The sequence below is a fragment of the Pleurodeles waltl genome, chromosome 4_1 (genome assembly GCF_031143425.1).
Source record: "Pleurodeles waltl isolate 20211129_DDA chromosome 4_1, aPleWal1.hap1.20221129, whole genome shotgun sequence".
Classification (NCBI taxonomy): domain Eukaryota; kingdom Metazoa; phylum Chordata; class Amphibia; order Caudata; family Salamandridae; genus Pleurodeles; species Pleurodeles waltl.
The window spans coordinates 53190955-53211256 of NC_090442.1; the positions used below are offsets into that span (position 1 = coordinate 53190955).

Below are 20302 nucleotides of genomic sequence, written 5' to 3' on the forward strand. Positions count from 1 at the left end.
AAAGACATCTCTAACATGCCACAGTGGAGCTGAGATGGGCAAGACACGTGTCTCACAGGCTGGCAGCACACCAAGACAGTGGCAGGAAACTATGCTAACAAGGAAAGAGAAAAGTCACATGTCTCGTGGCCTTCCCACCATTAGACAGTAGTCTGCGCAAGAAAACATCCAACAGTGACAGGACAACCAAGCAAATGACAAACGCTGTGCTGAATAAAGTCATCTTACATGACATTTCGTACAAAGGCCCAGATCATGGGGATGATCGCGCAGCAGAAGCAGCAAGTATCAGAGCCACCGAACCTGGGGTGAGTTACACGAGGAGAAAGGGCGACATGGGGACAGGGGCTATGGGCTCAGGGAACAGCTACCACAATGCAACCTCGGGTGTGGGGATGCCACTCATTGCGGGTACTGCCCTGGGATTTCCTTTTACAAAGAATCGCTGGTTAAAGTGTAGTGCACAAAAAACCCAACTCCTCGATTACACTATTAGATAACATCCTTTAACTGCCCCACCCACCCTGTGTGAGTCTCACCCACTTCCCGCCTGCTCCCTCTAGTCTAAGAGTTGTATCTCCACAAAAAACACACAGTGGGGCTCAATGAGCTGCTCATGTCTGACATGGACACCTAAGCAGTGCTGGATTCACAACCTGAAAGCCTGCAAAGGAAAGTGTGCCCGGCAGAAGATAAGCTGCCTGGCAACTCAGAACCTTCTTCTAAGAGAAGTAAGACATGTCACAATGGAGTCTAAGCCTACCTGTCTTATGCCAGGACCTTAGAGCTGCAGGCAGGAGCACAAAGGTAAAAACATATATTGAGTCCCAACACGTTCACTGCGGTGGTTGGTCTCTGTGGCGCAATCGGTTAGCGCGTTTGGCTGTTAACCGAAAGGTTGGTGGTTCAAGCCCACCCAGGAACGTATGCTTTTGCCTACATCAAGTCCTGAATTAAAACACAGCTGTCTGGCTTTGCTCTTAGAGCTCTCGCTTTGCCTGCGTGACATGCTCTATCTCAACATTTCTATCTTCTCTCATCTCTTCACCTCTAGTCATTTCCACCAATAGGACTGGAAACGGGACACCAAGCCTTCTACTTTAACCACAGGCGTACTGAGGGCCAATAAAAGGCACAGAAGCATTTCTTGATCCGGGGCTGAGAACTGAATGCATAGGGACCTCGTGGCGCAACGGTAGCGCGTCTGACTCCAGATCAGAAGGTTGCGTGTTCAAATCACGTCGGGGTCACTCTTTGACATTTTTTTCCCCACCAAGTCTATATCTCTGACTTCTAAAGCAAAGCCAAAAGAAGGGCGCTTTGCATTGGCCAGGAATCGAACCCGGGCCTCCCGCGTGGCAGGCGAGAATTCTACCACTGAACCACCAATGCTTCACTTACATAGGCTGAGCAGAGAGCCCTGCCGTAGACAGTATTGATGAGGCCCATGCATTCGCATGGGACACCTATGAACAAAGTTTGCATGGCAAGCCTTGGACTGCCAAACGTTCACATGCTGATGGCAGGAATCAGATGCAGGAGACTGAAACTATGAATGTTTCTGCTTTTGCTAAGGACAGTGGTTTGGGGCCAGTGTTGTGCTTGACAGAGCACGACATCAGCCTGCTCTCTGGCTGCTCCCGGGAGAAGTGGCTGACAGAAAGCACCCTCCAGACCACCAGCAATCTTGTGTTTCACAACATGCCACTGTCACTGGACTTTCCTTCTGGGAAAGCCTAGTCACTGACCTGGCCAGATTCCCTGTCCTCCCCAAAATCCTGGGGAGAAACGGGCAGAGTTCTGCGCCCTGCGCCCTCTTTCGCGTCCCTAACACGCTCCCAACGCGCCCTACAGCCCTGGTCGGGCACAGCGCTGGTTGGGCTCATACCACTGGGGCCTCTGCCGAGGAAGAGCCCCGGAAGCCTAGGGCCAGGCCTATTGCACAGGCATCTTAGACCAGGCCATTCCAGGATTGCTGTGTTTCACGTCCTGCCCTTCAACACTCCTGGGAGGGCTTTCCCTGAGAACCCTCATGTCTCTGCCCTCCCAGGAGGCTGTGGTTCTAGGCAAAATAGGGGGTGCACCACGGGCCGTCCCCTTTCCTCTCTCTCGCCAATATCTTTCACCAAAGCTGAGCCCTGCAGGTAAATGTATCTATCTGGCTGAGGGGCCAGGGAGGGCCTTTGCCTGCAGTCTTACAAGCCAGAGTGCAGAGAAGGCAGCAGCTCTGGGACCGGGACTCTGCTCAAAGACATATCTAACATGCCACAGTGGAGCTGAGATGGGCAAGACACGTGTCTCACAGGCTGGCAGCACACCAAGACAGTGGCAGGAAACTATGCTAACAAGGAAAGAGAAAAGTCACGTGTCTCGTGGCCTTCCCACCATTAGACAGTAGTCTGCGCAAGAAAACATCCAACAGTGACAGGACAACCAAGCAAATGACAAACGCTGTGCTGAATAAAGTCATCTTACATGACATTTCGTACAAAGGCCCAGATCATGGGGATGATCGCGCAGCAGAAGCAGCAAGTATCAGAGCCACCGAACCTGGGGTGAGTTACACGAGGAGAAAGGGCGACATGGGGACAGGGGCTATGGGCTCAGGGAACAGCTACCACAATGCAACCTCGGGTGTGGGGATGCCACTCATTGCGGGTACTGCCCTGGGATTTCCTTTTAGAAAGAATCGCTGGTTAAAGTGTAGTGCACAAAAAAAACAACTCCTCGATTACACTATTAGATAACATCCTTTAACTGCCCCACCCACCCTGTGTGAGTCTCACCCACTTCCCGCCTGCTCCCTCTAGTCTGAGAGTTGTATCTCCACAAAAAACACACAGTGGGGCTCAATGAGCTGCTCATGTCTGACATGCACACCTAAGCAGTGCTGGATTCACAACCTGAAAGCCTGCAAAGGAAAGTGTGCCCGGCAGAAGATAAGCTGCCTGGCAACTCAGAACCTTCTTCTAAGAGAAGTAAGACATGTCACAATGGAGTCTAAGCCTACCTGTCTTATGCCAGGACCTTAGAGCTGCAGGCAGGAGCACAAAGGTAAAAACATATATTGAGTCCCAACACGCTCACTGTGGTGGTTGGTCTCTGTGGCGCAATCGGTTAGCGTGTTCAGTTGTTAACCGAAAGGTTGGTGGTTCAAGCCCACCCAGGGACGTATGCTTTTGCCTACATCAAGTCCTGAATTAAAACACAGCTGTCTGGCTTTGCTCTTAGAGCTCTCGCTTTGCCTGCGTGACATGCTCTATCTCAACATTTCTATCTTCTCTCATCTCTTCACCTCTAGTCATTTCCACCAATAGGACTGGAATGGGGACACCAAGCCTTCTACTTTAACCATAGGCGTACTGAGGGCCAATAAAAGGCACAGAAGCATTTCTTGATCCGGGGCTGAGAACTGCATGCACAGGGACCTCGTGGCGCAACGGTAGCGCGTCTGACTCCAGATCAGAAGGTTGCGTGTTCAAATCACGTCGGGGTCACTCTTTGACATTTTTTTCCCCACCAAGTCTATATCTCTGACTTCTAAAGCAAATCCAAAAGAAGGGCGCTTTGCATTGGCCGGGAATCGAACCCGGGCCACGCGCGCGGCAGGCGAGAATTCTACCACTGAACCACCAATGCTTCACTTACATAGGATGAGCAGAGAGCCCTGCCGTAGACAGTAGTGATGAGGCCCATGCATTCGCATGGGACACCTATGAACAAAGTTTGCATGGCAAGCCTTGGACTGCCAAACGTTCACATGCTGATGGCAGGAATCAGATGCAGGAGACTGAAACTATGAATGTTTCTGCTTTTGCTAAGGACAGTGGTTTGGGGCCAGTGTTGTGCTTGACAGAGCACGACATCAGCCTGCTCTCTGGCTGCTCCCGGGAGAAGTGGCTGACAGAAAGCACCCTCCAGACCACCAGCAATCTTGTGTTTCACAACATGCCACTGTCACTGGACTTTCCTTCTGGGAAAGCCTAGTCACTGACCTGGCCAGATTCCCTGTCCTCCCCAAAATCCTGGGGAGAAACGGGAAGAGTTCTGCGCCCTGCGCCCTCTTTCGCGTCCCTAACGCGCTCCCAACGCGCCCTACAGCCCTGGTCGGGCACAGCCCTGGTCGGGCTCCTACCACTGGGGCCTCTGCCGAGGAAGAGCCCCGGAAGCCTAGGGCCAGGCCTATTGCACAGGCATCTTAGACCAGGCCATTCCGGGATTGCTGTGTTTCACGTCCTGCCCTTCAACACTCCTGGGAGGGCTTTCCCTGAGAACCCTCATGTCTCTGCCCTCCCAGGAGGCTGTGTTTCTATGCAAAATAGGGGGTGCACCACGGGCCGTCCCCTTTCCTCTCTCTCGCCAATATCTTTCACCAAAGCTGAGCCCTGCAGGTAAATGTATCTATCTGGCTGAGGGGCCAGGGAGGGCCTTTGCCTGCAGTCTTACAAGCCAGAGTGCAGAGAAGGCAGCAACTCTGGGACCGGGACTCTGCTCAAAGACATATCTAACATGCCACAGTGGAGCTGAGATGGGCAAGACACGTGTCTCACAGGCTGGCAGCACACCAAGACAGTGGCAGGAAACTATGCTAACAAGGAAAGAGAAAAGTCACGTGTCTCGTGGCCTTCCCACCATTAGACAGTAGTCTGCGCAAGAAAACATCCAACAGTGACAGGACAACCAAGCAAATGACAAACGCCGTGCTGAATAAAGTCATCTTACATGACATTTCGTACAAAGGCCCAGATCATGGGGATGATCGCGCAGCAGAAGCAGCAAGTATCAGAGCCACCGAACCTGGGGTGAGTTACACGAGGAGAAAGGGCGACATGGGGACAGGGGCTATGGGCTCAGGGAACAGCTACCACAATGTAACCTCGGGTGTGGGGATGCCACTCATTGCGGGTACTGCCCTGGGATTTCCTTTTAGAAAGAATCGCTGGTTAAAGTGTAGTGCACAAAAAACCCAACTCCTCGATTACACTATTAGATAACATCCTTTAACTGCCCCACCCACCCTGTGTGAGTCTCACCCACTTCCCGCCTGCTCCCTCTAGTCTGAGAGTTGTATCTCCACAAAAAACACACAGTGGGGCTCAATGAGCTGCTCATGTCTGACATGGACACCTAAGCAGTGCTGGATTCACAACCTGAAAGCCTGCAAAGGAAAGTGTGCCCGGCAGAAGATAAGCTGCCTGGCAACTCAGAACCTTCTTCTAAGAGAAGTAAGACATGTCACAATGGAGTCTAATCCTACCTGTCTTATGCCAGGACCTTAGAGCTGCAGGCAGGAGCACAAAGGTAAAAACATATATTGAGTCCCAACACGCTCACTGCGGTGGTTAGTCTCTGTGGCGCTATCGGTTAGCGCGTTCGGCTGTTAACCGAAAGGTTGGTGGTTCAAGCCCACCCAGGGATGTATGCTTTTGCCTACATCAAGTCCTGAATTAAAACACAGCTGTCTGGCTTTGCTCTTAGAGCTCTCGCTTTGCCTGCGTGACATGCTCTATCTAAACATTTCTATCTTCTCTCATCTCTTCACCTCTAGTCATTTCCACCAATAGGACTGGAATGGGGACACCAAGCCTTCTACTTTAACCATAGGCGTACTGAGGGCCAATAAAAGGCACAGAAGCATTTCTTGATCCGGGGCTGAGAACTACATGCACAGGGACCTCGTGGCGCAATGGTAGCGCGTCTGACTCCAGATCAGAAGTTTGCGTGTTCAAATCACGTCGGGGTCACTCTTTGACATTTTTTTCCCCACCAAGTCTATATCTCTGACTTCTAAAGCAAAGCCAAAAGAAGGGCGCTTTGCATTGGCCGGGAATCGAACCCGCTCCTCCCGCGTGGCAGGCGAGAATTCTACCACTGAACCACCAATGCTTCACTTACATAGGCTGAGCAGAGAGCCCTGCCGTAGACAGTAGTGATGAGGCCCATGCATTCGCATGGGACACCTATGAACAAAGTTTGCATGGCAAGCCTTGGACTGCCAAACGTTCACATGCTGATGGCAGGAATCAGATGCAGGAGACTGAAACTATGAATGTTTCTGCTTTTGCTAAGGACAGTGGTTTGGGGCCAGTGTTGTGCTTGACAGAGCACGACATCAGCCTGCTCTCTGGCTGCTCCCGGGAGAAGTGGCTGACAGAAAGCCCCCTCCAGACCACCAGCAATCTTGTGTTTCACAACATGCCACTGTCACTGGACTTTCCTTCTGGGAAAGCCTAGTCACTGACCTGGCCAGATTCCCTGTCCTCCCCAAAATCCTGGGGAGAAACGGGCAGAGTTCTGCGCCCTGCGCCCTCTTTCGCGTCCCTAACGCGCCCTACAGCCCTGGTCGGGCACAGCGCTGGTCGGGCTCATACCACTGGGGCCTCTGCCGAGGAAGAGCCCCGGAAGCCTAGGGCCAGGCCTATTGCACAGGCATCTTAGACCAGGCCATTCCGGGATTGCTGTGTTTCACGTCCTGCCCTTCAACACTCCTGGGAGGGCTTTCCCTGAGAACCCTCATGTCTCTGCCCTCCCAGGAGGCTGTGGTTCTATGCAAAATAGGGGGTGCACCACGGGCCGTCCCCTTTCCTCTCTCTCGCCAATATCTTTCACCAAAGCTGAGCCCTGCAGGTAAATGTATCTATCTGGCTGAGGGGCCAGGGAGGGCCTTTGCCTGCAGTCTTACAAGCCAGAGTGCAGAGAAGGCAGCAGCTCTGGGACCGGGACTCTGCTCAAAGACATATCTAACATGCCACAGTGGAGCTGAGATGGGCAAGACACGTGTCTCACAGGCTGGCAGCACACCAAGACAGTGGCAGGAAACTATGCTAACAAGGAAAGAGAAAAGTCACGTGTCTTGTGGCCTTCCCACCATTAGACAGTAGTCTGCGCAAGAAAACATCCAACAGTGACAGGACAACCAAGCAAATGACAAACGCCGTGCTGAATAAAGTCATCTTCCATGACATTTCGTACAAAGGCCCAGATCATGGGGATGATCGCGCAGCAGAAGCAGCAAGTATCAGAGCCACCGAACCTGGGGTGAGTTACACGAGGAGAAAGGGCGACATGGGGACAGGGGCTATGGGCTCAGGGAAAGCTACCACAATGCAACCTCGGGTGTTGGGATGCCACTCATTGCGGGTACTGCCCTGGGATTTCCTTTTAGAAAGAATCGCTGGTTAAAGTGTAGTGCACAAAAAACCCAACTTCTCGATTACACTATTAGATAACATCCTTTAACTGCCCCACCCACCCTGTGTGAGTCTCACCCACTTCCCGCCTGCTCCCTCTAGTCTGAGAGTTGTATCTCCACAAAAAACACACAGTGGGGCTCAATGAGCTGCTCATGTCTGACATGGACACCTAAGCAGTGCTGGATTCACAACCTGAAAGCCTGCAAAGGAAAGTGTGCCCGGCAGAAGATAAGCTGCCTGGCAACTCAGAACCTTATTCTAAGAGAAGTAAGGCATGTCACAATGGAGTCTAAGCCTACCTGTCTTATGCCAGGACCTTAGAGCTGCAGGCAGGAGCACAAAGGTAAAAACATATATTGAGTCCCAACACGCTCACTGCGGTGGTTGGTCTCTGTGGCGCAATCGGTTAGCGCGTTCGGCTGTTAACCGAAAGGTTGGTGGTTCAAGCCCACCCAGGGACGTATGCTTTTGCCTACATCAAGTCCTGAATTAAAACACAGCTGTCTGGCTTTGCTCTTAGAGCTCTCGCTTTGCCTGCGTGACATGCTCTATCTCAACATTTCTATCTTCTCTCATCTCTTCACCTCTAGTCATTTCCACCAATAGGACTGGAAACGGGACACCAAGCCTTCTACTTTAACCACAGGCGTACTGAGGGCCAATAAAAGGCACAGAAGCATTTCTTGATCCGGGGCTGAGAGCTGCATGCACAGGGACCTCGTGGCGCAACGGTAGCGCGTCTGACTCCAGATCAGAAGGTTGCGTGTTCAAATCACGTCGGGGTCACTCTTTGACATTTTTTTCCCCACCAAGTCTATATCTCTGACTTCTAAAGCAAAGCCAAAAAAAGGGCGCTTTGCATTGGTCGGGAATGGAACCCGGGACTCCCGCGTGGCAGGCGAGAATTCTACCACTGAACCACCAATGCTTCACTTACATAGGCTGAGCATAGAGCCCTGCCGTAGACAGTAGTGATGAGGCCCATGCATTCGCATGGGACACCTATGAACAAAGTTTGCATGGCAAGCCTTGGACTGCCAAACGTTCACATGCTGATGGCAGGAATCAGATGCAGGAGACTGAAACTATGAATGTTTCTGCTTTTGCTAAGGACAGTGGTTTGGGGCCAGTGTTGTGCTTGACAGAGCACGACATCAGCCTGCTCTCTGGCTGCTCCCGGGAGAAGTGGCTGACAGAAAGCACCCTCCAGACCACCAGCAATCTTGTGTTTCACAACATGCCACTGTCACTGGACTTTCCTTCTGGGAAAGCCTAGTCACTGACCTGGCCAGATTCCCTGTCCTCCCCAAAATCCTGGGATGAAACGGGCAGAGTTCTGCGCCCTGCGCCCTCTTTCGCGTCCCTAACGCGCTCCCAACGCGCCCTACAGCCCTGGTCGGGCACAGCGCTGGTCGGGCTCATACCACTGGGGCCTCTGCAGAGGAAGAGCCCCGGAAGCCTAGGGCCAGGCCTATTGCACAGGCATCTTACACCAGGCCATTCCGGGATTGCTGTGTTTCACGTCCTGCCCTTCAACACTCCTGGGAGGGCTTTCCCTGAGAACCCTCATGTCTCTGCCCTCCCAGGAGGCTGTGGTTCTATGCAAAATAGGGGGTGCACCACAGGCCGTCCCCTTTCCTCTCTCTCGCCAATATCTTTCACCAAAGCTGAGCCCTGCAGGTAAATGTATCTATCTGGTTGAGGGGCCAGGGAGGGCCTTTGCCTGCAGTCTTACAAGCCAGAGTGCAGAGAAGGCAGCAACTCTGGGACCGGAACTCTGCTCAAAGACATATCTAACATGCCACAGTGGAGCTCAGATGGGCAAGACACGTGTCTCACAGGCTGGCAGCACACCAAGACAGTGGCAGGAAACTATGCTAACAAGGAAAGAGAAAAGTCACGTGTCTCGTGGCCTTCCCACCATTAGACAGTAGTCTGCGCAAGAAAACATCCAACAGTGACAGGACAACCAAGCAAATGACAAACGCCGTGCTGAATAAAGTCATCTTGCATGACATTTCGTACAAAGGCCCAGATCATGGGGATGATCGCGCAGCAGAAGCAGCAAGTATCAGAGCCACCGAACCTGGGGTGAGTTACACGAGGAGAAAGGGCGACATGGGGACAGGTGCTATGGGCTCAGGGAACAGCTACCACAATGCAACCTCGGGTGTGGGGATGCCACTCATTGCGGGTACTGCCCTGGGATTTCCTTTTAGAAAGAATCGCTGGTTAAAGTGTAGTGCACAAAAAACCCAACTCCTCGATTACACTATTAGATAACATCCTTTAACTGCCCCACCCACCCTGTGTGAGTCTCACCCACTTCCCGCCTGCTCCCTCTAGTCCAGTGGTTCCCAATCTGTGCGCCGCGGCTCGCTGGTGCGCCATCAAAACTAGCCAGGGGCGCCGCACACAGTTTGGGAACCACTGAGCTATTTATAGCCCTTGGGCCAGTTCGTACAAAATAAAACTACTCCGTTGTAGCAGCTCTTTTTTAATTTTGTCCTTGAGCGCCCTCTGGTGGTTAAACACAACTAAAGGGATTCTACATTTCACAATATTTAAACAGTTATGTTATAACTACATAAAAATGAGACCTGCCCATTTTACTAGGGTTACGTCAACCAATATTTTCCCCTTACTAAAAAACCCTATGCATGCTGTAATTAAACAACTGTTACATTTTTATTTTTTACAGTTATATATAGAATTACAATACCTTCATTGGCGTCATCCCAATTCTTTTCAGGGAGAAAAATGGATGTACTCCCTAGGCCAGGCTTACATCCCCCACCCGCCAACAAAAAGTAACATAATGGGGAGCCGCAGCCAGTGGCCAATAGATCAAGGGAGCCGTGGGTCGAAAATGTTTGGGAACCACTGCTCTAGTCTGAGAGTTGTATCTCCACAAAAAACACACAGTGGGGCTCAATGAGCTGCTCATGTCTGACATGGACACCTAAGCAGTGCTGGATTCACAACCTGAAAGCCTGCAAAGGAAAGTGTGCCCGGCAGAAGATAAGCTGCCTGGCAACTCAGAACCTTCTTCTAAGAGAAGTAAGACATGTCACAATGGAGTCTAAGCCTACCTGTCTTATGCCAGGACCTTAGAGCTGCAGGCAGGAGCACATAGGTAAAAACATATATTGAGTCCCAACACGCTCACTGTGGTGGTTGGTCTCTGTGGCGCAATCGGTTAGCGCGTTTGGCTGTTAACTGAAAGGTTGGTGGCTCAAGCCCACCCAGGGACGTATGCTTTTGCCTACATCAAGTCCTGAATTAAAACACAGCTGTCTGGCTTTGCTCTTAGAGCTCTCGCTTTGCCTGCGTGACATGCTCTATCTCAACATTTCTATCTTCTCTCATCTCTTCACCTCTAGTCATTTCCACCAATAGGACTGGAAACGGGACACCAAGCCTTCTACTTTAACCACAGGCGTACTGAGGGCCAATAAAAGGCACAGAAGCATTTCTTGATCCGGGGCTGAGAGCTGCATGCACAGGGACCTCGTGGCGCAACGGTAGCGCGTCTGACTCCAGATCAGAAGGTTGCGTGTTCAAATCACGTCGGGGTCACTCTTTGACATTTTTTTCCCCACCAAGTCTATATCTCTGACTTCTAAAGCAAAGCCAAAAAAAGGGCGCTTTGCATTGGTCGGGAATGGAACCCGGGACTCCCGCGTGGCAGGCGAGAATTCTACCACTGAACCACCAATGCTTCACTTACATAGGCTGAGCATAGAGCCCTGCCGTAGACAGTAGTGATGAGGCCCATGCATTCGCATGGGACACCTATGAACAAAGTTTGCATGGCAAGCCTTGGACTGCCAAACGTTCACATGCTGATGGCAGGAATCAGATGCAGGAGACTGAAACTATGAATGTTTCTGCTTTTGCTAAGGACAGTGGTTTGGGGCCAGTGTTGTGCTTGACAGAGCACGACATCAGCCTGCTCTCTGGCTGCTCCCGGGAGAAGTGGCTGACAGAAAGCACCCTCCAGACCACCAGCAATCTTGTGTTTCACAACATGCCACTGTCACTGGACTTTCCTTCTGGGAAAGCCTAGTCACTGACCTGGCCAGATTCCCTGTCCTCCCCAAAATCCTGGGATGAAACGGGCAGAGTTCTGCGCCCTGCGCCCTCTTTCGCGTCCCTAACGCGCTCCCAACGCGCCCTACAGCCCTGGTCGGGCACAGCGCTGGTCGGGCTCATACCACTGGGGCCTCTGCAGAGGAAGAGCCCCGGAAGCCTAGGGCCAGGCCTATTGCACAGGCATCTTACACCAGGCCATTCCGGGATTGCTGTGTTTCACGTCCTGCCCTTCAACACTCCTGGGAGGGCTTTCCCTGAGAACCCTCATGTCTCTGCCCTCCCAGGAGGCTGTGGTTCTATGCAAAATAGGGGGTGCACCACAGGCCGTCCCCTTTCCTCTCTCTCGCCAATATCTTTCACCAAAGCTGAGCCCTGCAGGTAAATGTATCTATCTGGTTGAGGGGCCAGGGAGGGCCTTTGCCTGCAGTCTTACAAGCCAGAGTGCAGAGAAGGCAGCAACTCTGGGACCGGAACTCTGCTCAAAGACATATCTAACATGCCACAGTGGAGCTCAGATGGGCAAGACACGTGTCTCACAGGCTGGCAGCACACCAAGACAGTGGCAGGAAACTATGCTAACAAGGAAAGAGAAAAGTCACGTGTCTCGTGGCCTTCCCACCATTAGACAGTAGTCTGCGCAAGAAAACATCCAACAGTGACAGGACAACCAAGCAAATGACAAACGCCGTGCTGAATAAAGTCATCTTGCATGACATTTCGTACAAAGGCCCAGATCATGGGGATGATCGCGCAGCAGAAGCAGCAAGTATCAGAGCCACCGAACCTGGGGTGAGTTACACGAGGAGAAAGGGCGACATGGGGACAGGTGCTATGGGCTCAGGGAACAGCTACCACAATGCAACCTCGGGTGTGGGGATGCCACTCATTGCGGGTACTGCCCTGGGATTTCCTTTTAGAAAGAATCGCTGGTTAAAGTGTAGTGCACAAAAAACCCAACTCCTCGATTACACTATTAGATAACATCCTTTAACTGCCCCACCCACCCTGTGTGAGTCTCACCCACTTCCCGCCTGCTCCCTCTAGTCCAGTGGTTCCCAATCTGTGCGCCGCGGCTCGCTGGTGCGCCATCAAAACTAGCCAGGGGCGCCGCACACAGTTTGGGAACCACTGAGCTATTTATAGCCCTTGGGCCAGTTCGTACAAAATAAAACTACTCCGTTGTAGCAGCTCTTTTTTAATTTTGTCCTTGAGCGCCCTCTGGTGGTTAAACACAACTAAAGGGATTCTACATTTCACAATATTTAAACAGTTATGTTATAACTACATAAAAATGAGACCTGCCCATTTTACTAGGGTTACGTCAACCAATATTTTCCCCTTACTAAAAAACCCTATGCATGCTGTAATTAAACAACTGTTACATTTTTATTTTTTACAGTTATATATAGAATTACAATACCTTCATTGGCGTCATCCCAATTCTTTTCAGGGAGAAAAATGGATGTACTCCCTAGGCCAGGCTTACATCCCCCACCCGCCAACAAAAAGTAACATAATGGGGAGCCGCAGCCAGTGGCCAATAGATCAAGGGAGCCGTGGGTCGAAAATGTTTGGGAACCACTGCTCTAGTCTGAGAGTTGTATCTCCACAAAAAACACACAGTGGGGCTCAATGAGCTGCTCATGTCTGACATGGACACCTAAGCAGTGCTGGATTCACAACCTGAAAGCCTGCAAAGGAAAGTGTGCCCGGCAGAAGATAAGCTGCCTGGCAACTCAGAACCTTCTTCTAAGAGAAGTAAGACATGTCACAATGGAGTCTAAGCCTACCTGTCTTATGCCAGGACCTTAGAGCTGCAGGCAGGAGCACATAGGTAAAAACATATATTGAGTCCCAACACGCTCACTGTGGTGGTTGGTCTCTGTGGCGCAATCGGTTAGCGCGTTTGGCTATTAACTGAAAAGTTGGTGGTTCAAGCCCACCCAGGGACGTATGCTTTTGCCTACATCAAGTCCTGAATTAAAACACAGCTGTCTGGCTTTGCTCTTAGAGCTCTCGCTTTGCCTGCGTGACATGCTCTATCTCAACATTTCTATCTTCTCTCATCTCTTCACCTCTAGTCATTTCCACCAATAGGACTGGAAACGGGACATCAAGTCCTGAATTAAAACACAGCTGTCTGGCTTTGCTCTTAGAGCTCTCGCTTTGCCTGCGTGAAATGCTCTATCTCAACATTTCTATCTTCTCTCATCTCTTCACCTCTAGTCATTTCAACCAATAGGACTTGAAACGGGCCACCAAGCCTTCTACTTTAACCACAGGCGTACTGAGGGCCAATAACAGGCACAGAAGCATTTCTTGATCCGGGGCTGAGAACTGCATGCACAGGGACCTCGTGGCGCAACGGTAGCGCGTCTGACTCCAGATCAGAAGGTTGCGTGTTCAAATCACGTCGGGGTCACTCTTTGAAATTTTTTTCCCCACCAAGTCTATATCTCTGACTTCTAAAGCAAAGCCAAAAGAAGGGCGCTTTGCATTGGCCGGGAATCGAACCCGGGCCTCCCTCGTGGCAGGCGAGAATTCTACCACTGAACCACCAATGCTTCACTTACATATGCTGAGCAGAGAGCCCTGCCGTAGACAGTAGTGATGAGGCCCATGCATTCGCATGGGACACCTATGAACAAAGTTTGCATGGCAAGCCTTGGACTGCCAAACGTTCACATGCTGATGGCAGGAATCAGATGCAAGAGACTGAAACTATGAATGTTTCTGCTTTTGCTAAGGACAGTGGTTTGGGGCCAGTGTTGTGCTTGACAGAGCACGACATCAGCCTGCTCTCTGGCTGCTCCCGGGAGAAGTGGCTGACAGAAAGCACCCTCCAGACCACCAGCAATCTTGTGTTTCACAACATGCCACTGTCACTGGACTTTCCTTCTGGGAAAGCCTAGTCACTGACCTGGCCAGATTCCCTGTCCTCCCCAAAATCCTGGGGAGAAACGGGCAGAGTTCTGCGCCCTGCGCCCTCTTTCGCGTCCCTAACGCGCTCCCAACGCGCCCTACAGCCCTGGTCGGGCTCATACCACTGGGGCCTCTGCCGAGGAAGAGCCCCGGAAGCCTAGGGCCAGGCCTATTGCACAGGCATCTTAGACCAGGCCATTCCGGGATTGCTGTGTTTCACGTCCTGCCCTTCAACACTCCTGGGAGGGCTTTCCCTGAGAACCCTCATGTCTCTGCCCTCCCAGGAGGCTGTGGTTCTATGCAAAATAGGGGGTGCACCACGGGCCGTCCCCTTTCCTCTCTCTCGCCAATATCTTTCACCAAAGCTGAGCCCTGCAGGTAAATGTATCTATCTGGCTGAGGGGCCAGGGAGGGCCTTTGCCTGCAGTCTTACAAGCCAGAGTGCAGAGAAGGCAGCAACTCTGGGACCGGGACTCTGCTCAAAGACATATCTAACATGCCACAGTGGAGCTGAGATGGGCAAGACACGTGTCTCACAGGCTGGCAGCACACCAAGACAGTGGCAGGAAACTATGCTAACAAGGAAAGAGAAAAGTCACGTGTCTCGTGGCCTTCCCACCATTAGACAGTAGTCTGCGCAAGAAAACATCCAACAGTGACAGGACAACCAAGCAAATGACAAACGCCGTGCTGAATAAAGTCATCTTACATGACATTTCTTACAAAGGCCCAGATCATGGGGATGATCGCGCAGCAGAAGCAGCAAGTATCAGAGCCACCGAACCTGGGGTGAGTTACACGAGGAGAAAGGGCGACATGGGGACAGGGGCTATGGGCTCAGGGAACAGCTACCACAATGCAACCTCGGGTGTGGGGATGCCACTCATTGCGGGTACTGCCCTGGGATTTCCTTTTAGAAAGAATCGCTGGTTAAAGTGTAGAGCACAAAAAACCCAACTCCTCGATTACACTATTAGATAACATCCTTTAACTGCCCCACCCACCCTGTGTGAGTCTCACCCACTTCCCGCTTGCTCCCTCTAGTCTGAGAGTTGTATCTCCACAAAAAACACACAGTGGGGCTCAATGAGCTGCTCATGTCTGACATGGACACCTAAGCAGTGCTGGATTCACAACCTGAAAGCCTGCAAAGGAAAGTGTGCCCGGCAGAAGATAAGCTACCTGGCAACTCAGAACCTTCTTCTAAGAGAAGTAAGACATGTCACAATGGAGTCTAAGCCTACCTGTCTTATGCCAGGACCTTAGAGCTGCAGGCAGGAGCACATAGGTAAAAACATATATAGAGTCCCAACACGCTCACTGTGGTGGTTGGTCTCTGTGGCGCAATCGGTTAGCGCGTTTGGCTGTTAACTGAAAGGTTGGTGGCTCAAGCCCACCCAGGGACGTATGCTTTTGCCTACATCAAGTCCTGAATTAAAACACAGCTGTCTGGCTTTGCTCTTAGAGCTCTCGCTTTGCCTGCGTGACATGCTCTATCTCAACATTTCTATCTTCTCTCATCTCTTCACCTCTAGTCATTTCCACCAATAGGACTGGAAACGGGACATCAAGTCCTGAATTAAAACACAGCTGTCTGGCTTTGCTCTTAGAGCTCTCGCTTTGCCTGCGTGACATGCTCTATCTCAACATTTCTATCTTCTCTCATCTCTTCACCTCTAGTCATTTCCACCAATAGGACTGGAAACGGGACACCAAGCCTTCTACTTTAACCACAGGCGTACTGAGGGCCAATAAAAGGCACAGAAGCATTTCTTGATCCGGGGCTGAGAACTGCACGCACAGGGACCTCGTGGCGCAACGGTAGCGCGTCTGACTCCAGATCAGAAGGTTGCGTGTTCAAATCACGTCGGGGTCACTCTTTGACATTTTTTTCTCCACCAAGTCTATATCTCTGACTTCTAAAGCAAAGCCAAAAGAAGGGCGCTTTGCATTGGCCGGGAATCAAACCCGGGCCTCCCGCGTGGCAGGCGAGAATTCTACCACTGAACCACCAATGCTTCACTTACATAGGCTGAGCAGAGAGCCCTGCCGTAGACAGTAGTGATGAGGCCCATGCATTCGCATGGGACACCTATGAACAAAGTTTGCATGGCAAGCCTTGGACTGCCAAACGTTCACATGCTGATGGCAGGAATCAGATGCAGGAGACTGAAACTATGAATGTTTCTGCTTTTGCTAAGGACAGTGGTTTGGGGCCAGTGTTGTGCTTGACAGAGCACGACATCAGCCTGCTCTCTGGCTGCTCCCGGGAGAAGTGGCTGACAGAAAGCACCCTCCAGACCACCAGCAATCTTGTGTTTCACAACATGCCACTGTCACTGGACTTTCCTTCTGGGAAAGCCTAGTCACTGACCTGGCCAGATTCCCTGTCCTCCCCAAAATCCTGGGGAGAAACGGGCAGAGTTCTGCGTCCTGCGCCCTCTTTCGCGTCCCTAACGCGCTCCCAACGCGCCCTACAGCCCTGGTCGGGCACAGCCCTGGTCGGGCTCATACCACTGGGGCCTCTGCCGAGGTAGAGCCCCGGAAGCCTAGGGCCAGGCCTATTGCACAGGCATCTTAGACCAGGCCATTCCGGGATTGCTGTGTTTCACGTCCTGCCCTTCAACACTCCTGGGAGGGCTTTCCCTGAGAACCCTCATGTCTCTGCCCTCCCAGGAGGCTGTGGTTCTATGCAAAATAGGGGGTGCACCACGGGCCGTCCCCTTTCCTCTCTCTCGCCAATATCTTTCACCAAAGCTGAGCCCTGCAGGTAAATGTATCTATCTGGCTGAGGGGCCAGGGAGGGCCTTTGCCTGCAGTCTTACAAGCCAGAGTGCAGAGAAGGCAGCAACTCTGGGACCGGGACTCTGCTCAAAGACATATCTACGATGCCACAGTGGAGCTGAGATGGGCAAGACACGTGTCTCACAGGCTGGCAGCACACCAAGACAGTGGCAGCAAACTATGCTAACAAGGAAAGAGAAAAGTCACGTGTCTCGTGGCCTTCCCACCATTAGACAGTAGTCTGCGCAAGAAAACATCCAACAGTGACAGGACAACCAAGCAAATGACAAACGCCGTGCTGAATAAAGTCATCTTACATGACATTTCGTACAAAGGCCCAGATCATGGGGATGATCGCGCAGCAGAAGCAGCAAGTATCAGAGCCACCGAACCTGGGGTGAGTTACACGAGGAGAAAGGGCGACATGGGGACAGGGGCTATGGGCTCAGGGAACAGCTACCACAATGCAACCTCGGGTGTGGGGATGCCACTCATTGCGGGTACTGCCCTGGGATTTCCTTTTAGAAAGAATCGCTGGTTAAAGTGTAGAGCACAAAAAACCCAACTCCTCGATTACACTATTAGATAACATCCTTTAACTGCCCCACCCACCCTGTGTGAGTCTCACCCACTTCCCGCCTGCTCCCTCTAGTCTGAGAGTTGTATCTCCACAAAAAACACACAGTGGGGCTCAATGAGCTGCTCATGTCTGACATGGACACCTAAGCAGTGCTGGATTCACAACCTGAAAGCCTGCAAAGGAAAGTGTGCCCGGCAGAAGATAAGCTGCCTGGCAACTCAGAACCTTCTTCTAAGAGAAGTAAGAAATGTCACAATGGAGTCTAAGCCTACCTGTCTTATGCCAGGACCTTAGAGCTGCAGGCAGGAGCACAAAGGTAAAAACATATATTGAGTCCCAACACGCTCACTGCGGTGGTTGGTCTTTGTGGCGCAATCGGTTAGCACGTTCGGCTGTTAACCGAAAGGTTGGTGGTTCAAGCCCACCCAGGGACGTATGCTTTTGCCTACATCAAGTCCTGAATTAAAACACAGCTGTCTGGCTTTGCTCTTAGAGCTCTCGCTTTGCCTGCGTGACATGCTCTATCTCAACATTTCTATCTTCTCTCATCTCTTCACCTCTAGTCATTTCCACCAATAGGACTGGAAACGGGACATCAAGTCCTGAATTAAAACACAGCTGTCTGGCTTTGCTCTTAGAGCTCTCGCTTTGCCTGCGTGACATGCTCTATCTCAACATTTCTATCTTCTCTCATCTCTTCACCTCTAGTCATTTCCACCAATAGGACTGGAAACGGGACACCAAGCCTTCTACTTTAACCACAGGCGTACTGAGGGCCAATAAAAGGCACAGAAGCATTTCTTGATCCGGGGCTGAGAACTGCATGCACAAGGACCTCGTGGCGCAACGGTAGCGCGTCTGACTCCAGATCAGAAGGTTGTGTGTTCAAATCACGTCGGGTCACTCTTTGACATTTTTTTCCCCACCAAGTCTATATCTCTGACTTCTAAAGCAAAGCCAAAAGGAGGGCGCTTTGCATTGGCCGGGAATCAAACCCAGGCCTCCCACGTGGCAGGCGAGAATTCTACCACTGAACCACCAATGCTTCACTTACATATGCTGAGCAGAGAGCCCTGCCGTAGACAGTAGTGACGAGGCCCATGCATTCGCATGGGACACCTATGAACAAAGTTTGCATGGCAAGCCTTGGACTGCCAAACGTTCACATGCTGATGGCAGGAATCAGATGCAGGAGACTGAAACTATGAATGTTTCTGCTTTTGCTAAGGACAGTGGTTTGGGGCCAGTGTTGTGCTTGACAGAGCACGACATCAGCCTGCTCTCTGGCTGCTCCCGGGAGAAGTGGCTGACAGAAAGCACCCTCCAGACCACCAGCAATCTTGTGTTTCACAACATGCCACTGTCACTGGACTTTCCTTCTGGGAAAGCCTAGTCACTGACCTGGCCAGATTCCCTGTCCTCCCCAAAATCCTGGGGAGAAACGGGCAGAGTTCTGCGCCCTGCGCCCTCTTTCGCGTCCCTAACGCGCTCCCAACGCGCCCTACAGCCCTGGTCGGGCACAGCGCTGGTCGGGCTCATACCACTGGGGCCTCTGCCGAGGAAGAGCCCCGGAAGCCTAGGGCCAGGCCTATTGCACAGGCATCTTAGACCAGGCCATTCCGGGATTGCTGTGTTTCACGTCCTGCCCTTCAACACTCCTGGGAGGGCTTTCCCTGAGAACCCTCATGTCTCTGCCCTCCCAGGAGGCTGTGGTTCTATGCAAAATAGGGGGTGCACCACGGGCCGTCCCCTTTCCTCTCTCTCGCCAATATCTTTCACCAAAGCTGAGCCCTGCAGGTAAATGTATCTATCTGGCTGAGGGGCCAGGGAGGGCCTTTGCCTGCAGTCTTACAAGCCAGAGTGCAGAGAAGGCAGCAACTCTGGGACCGGGACTCTGCTCAAAGACATATCTAACATGCCACAGTGGAGCTGAGATGGGCAAGACACGTGTCTCACAGGCTGGCAGCACACCAAGACAGTGGCAGGAAACTATGCTAACAAGGAAAGAGAAAAGTCACGTGTCTCGTGGCCTTCCCACCATTAGACAGTAGTCTGCGCAAGAAAACATCCAACAGTGACAGGACAACCAAGCAAATGACAAACGCCGTGCTGAATAAAGTCATCTTACATGACATTTCGTACAAAGGCCCAGATCATGGGGATGATCGCGCAGCAGAAGCAGTAAGTATCAGAGCCACTGAACCTGGGGTGAGTTACACGAGGAGAAAGGGCGACATGGGGACAGGGGCTATGGGCTCAGGGAACAGCTACCACAATGCAACCTCGGGTGTGGGGATGCCACTCATTGCGGGTACTGCCCTGGGATTTCCTTTTAGAAAGAATCGCTGGTTAAAGTGTAGTGCACAAAAAACCCAACTCCTCGATTACACTATTAGATAACATCCTTTAACTGCACCACCCACCCTGTGTGAGTCTCACCCACTTCCCGCCTGCTCCCTCTAGTCTGAGAGTTGTATCTCCACAAAAAACACACAGTGGGGCTCAATGAGCTGCTCATGTCTGACATGGACACCTAAGCAGTGCTGGATTCACAACCTGAAAGCCTGCAAAGGAAAGTGTGCCCGGCAGAAGATAAGCTGCCTGGCAACTCAGAACCTTCTTCTAAGAGAAGTAAGACATGTCACAATGGAGTCTAAGCCTACCTGTCTTATGCCAGGACCTTAGAGCTGCAGGCAGGAGCACATAGGTAAAAACATATATTGAGTCC

General features: G+C 51.7%; 2 non-coding genes across 2 annotated transcripts; both read left to right on the forward strand.

The window, feature by feature from the left end:
• Positions 1-7580: 7580 nt before the first annotated feature.
• On the forward strand, positions 7581-7654 carry TRNAN-GUU (transfer RNA asparagine (anticodon GUU)). The gene has a single exon. It is a non-coding gene; the product is annotated as a tRNA-Asn (tRNA).
• A 5512-nt stretch (positions 7655-13166) lies between these two features.
• On the forward strand, positions 13167-13240 carry TRNAN-AUU (transfer RNA asparagine (anticodon AUU)). The gene has a single exon. It is a non-coding gene; the product is annotated as a tRNA-Asn (tRNA).
• Positions 13241-20302: the final 7062 nt, after the last annotated feature.